Raw genomic sequence first — 3,070 nt, 5'->3', positions numbered from 1 at the left:
TTTCGACAGACAAGGTACGACCATTGACTGCTTCTCTAACCAGATAACAACCCTAGGTACGACCGTAGGAATTTAATTACCCAACTGCATTAAAACTAGAAGAATCCAACCCTAACTAATAAACACGCTAAGAGGGTTTATTTAAGCTAGATCTTAAGTTTCCCCAACATAAAGCCAATTACGGATTCAATTTAGTTAATATGACAGTAGGCTATTAAATTAAATCAAATACCCGGCCGTTGATATTCAATTAATAAAATACCCATGAACAATTAATTCAGGAAACGCACGAATAGCAACAAATTGGAAGAAATAATGAAGATTCGATTAGATCTCACAGATATTATGGACCGCGCCTTCACGTCGACCTTTGAGTAGAGGAGAAAATTAGCCGCTCCTCATCGTGTCAATTCCGCGTGATTTAATTGAATTCATTCAATTAATTGCCGAAGAATTGGGAAGGTGAATTAATTGAAGGTATAACTGAGGGGGCCCTGACTTCGCATTCGTTTTGGAGCCGCAGTCACAAAGCAAAAAGCCACGAAGAAATTGTCCAGCAATGAGTTAAAAGTCAAAAGGGCGAAAGACGTCTAGCGCCTGGAAAAAAAAAACTAAAAGCTACCGTTTCGATTTGACATAAATCTCACTCTCTAATTTGCTGCCGAAGAAAAAACAAAAGCGAAGAAAGACGTCTGACAAAAAGGAGAAAAAGAAAACTAAAGCTAATGTCCTCGTGAACAGGAAAGAAACTCCCAGAGAAAAACTCTCCCAATCCGCGTGTAAATCTTCTTTTTGTAGTGCGCCGTCAGGAGAAAAGAAAGAAACGTCTGGAGCAAAGCTTCCTCTTTTGGGGCTTTAATCCTATGCTCCGGGCTCATGTGGACCCAATTCATTAGTTGGTCCTACTGCTAGAGATTGTGGGTCCGGCTTTTCGGCAACGTCTGCCTTTTCTGGCTTGGGCACGTCCTGAGATGAAGGGTCTTCTGGTAATTTGTCTCAAGAGATTACTTTTAACGCCAATCACCTATAATTCATGCAAATATGAAATATGAGCAAAACCTCAATACTTAGCACAGTAAGTAGCCAAAATTAGGATAAAATAATAGTGCAAAATATGCCAAATAACCGCTCTATCATCAATCAATCCCAAAGTCATACACAATATAAATTCATCACAACAGCCGTTCAATAGGCTCAAAGTCATTCAAGCACAAGATTTAGCTAGGAAAATGACCAGAAATGAGTTTTAAGCTAAGAAACCAAAAAGGCAGATTCACTGCTACTTAACGTATCGGACATAACCGAAACTACGCTTATTGGATTGAAGTGCAAGTTATACCGTTTCGAAGCTAAGACAGAGAGCTATAACTTTGATGAAAACTACTTAGTCCAGTTCTCACCCTAACTAGGTCAAATATACCAAAACAATTCCAGATTTTCCAGTTCGAAACTTACTGTGAAATTCAACTAGCAGTCCTGATTCATTCACTCATATCTCAGCACACACAACTCCAATTCAGGTAATTCTAAATCCATTTTAAAGCTAAGAAACAAGGCTATAATTCTTAAGAAGACATCAACAACCAATTTGGTAATATTCCTGGTCAAACTAACCACTTACAGAGGCTGATTATCATTTTTGACAGAAACAGGGCAGCAGGGGCAATTTTGTCATTTCACAAGATACCCTGTTCCGATTGTGTTGAAAATTTACAGGCATACTTGACACTCAATTATCTACAACTTCTATGTTTTGTGCTAAGGCTAATTCAGCTCCCAACATGTTCGAATTTTTAGACTAATTTCGGACAGAAATCTTGACAGAAAAGGAATACTTGAAGTTCATTTAAATTCCACCCAATCAAACGAATTTCCAGCCATTCAAATCAGTTCCTAGCTAGTTAAATTCAACTTCCAATCATCAATCATAAGTTTTACCACAAGAATCAAGAGTTAGGAAACTGGTTTACCTCAAATCCTTAATCATAACCCTAGCTGGCCGATTCTCTTGAAGCATGAAACACAGAAATTAATCCAACAATTCATCATATATCACAAGCTTGGCCATCAATTCACCAAAAGAAACAAAATCTGTACAAGTTCATGAGCTAAACCAACGTCCAGCTTTGGTGACTGAAACTTACTTGAGGAGATGTATCCTTGAGCTCCAACTCTCCAACAAAGTTCCCTTGGTTGGTTGCAAGCAAGGTTGGATGAATAACCCCAATGATTCTCTTTCTTTCTTTTTTTTTTTTCCTTCTTTCTTTCTTCTCCTAGCACACCCGATGCTGCCCTTCTTCTTCTCCAAGCTCACGGCAGCTTGTTCTTCGTGTTGGCTTTGTTTGTTTTGCCCTATGTCCTACTAACTTACTAGCTAAGTCTATTAATAGTAAAGCAAACCAAGAGATGGGTCATGGGCTTGGGTAATTAATGGGTTTATGGTTTAGGCTTCTAATGAAATTAAAACTTAAAGGCCCAACACTAAAACTCTACTTGATCCAATGTAATTAACCCCTTGGTTTACTAACTTAATATCCACTTAATGCACTAACTTAGTTTAATTAAAACTTAAGCACACTAACCCAAGGTACTAATCAACTCCGAACCGCCGTTATTAAAATGCATGCTATGCACATACAATTTACGAAAATATTAATTGGTTTGACTTTAATTTTAAACTTAAAGTTTAGTTTTGAAAGTGGGATTTTATTGATTCAATTGAATTTTTTCACTTATTGGTTATGGTAAAATATCTTTTGAAATTGAAAACACATGGTAAATACTTTTTCACCAATAGCTTACTATAATTATTCCATATTTAATTTATTTGAGACAAATAGGGATTTCAGGATCTCACGTCCATTATATTAGCACCTCAGACTTTAACAGTGTAGCACTTATTACTAAAAAAAATGATTTAAAAACATACTCACTTATAAATCTCTGAAATTAAACAAATTAATTTGATTGAAAGTAAGGAAAATACACGCGATTAAAATAAATTAAAATAAATAAAACAAGGAGATTTGCGGGTCCTCATAGAGACGCTTTAGTTCCTTAAATATAAAGG

The 3,070-nt window shown here is 36.4% G+C and overlaps 1 long non-coding RNA gene across 1 annotated transcript; it reads right to left on the bottom strand.

The window, feature by feature from the left end:
• Positions 1-536: 536 nt before the first annotated feature.
• LOC113751046 lies at positions 537-2,272 on the bottom strand. Its single transcript, XR_003464759.1, has 2 exons — positions 2,145-2,272; positions 537-1,024 (listed from the first exon to the last, which is right to left on the bottom strand). It is a non-coding gene; the product is annotated as an uncharacterized LOC113751046 (long non-coding RNA).
• Positions 2,273-3,070: the final 798 nt, after the last annotated feature.

This window comes from Coffea eugenioides, chromosome 11 (assembly GCF_003713205.1).
Source record: "Coffea eugenioides isolate CCC68of chromosome 11, Ceug_1.0, whole genome shotgun sequence".
In the NCBI taxonomy this organism is placed as follows: domain Eukaryota; kingdom Viridiplantae; phylum Streptophyta; class Magnoliopsida; order Gentianales; family Rubiaceae; genus Coffea; species Coffea eugenioides.
Note: the sequence above shows the minus strand (reverse complement) of the source record. Positions and strands in the feature narration are given on the sequence as shown.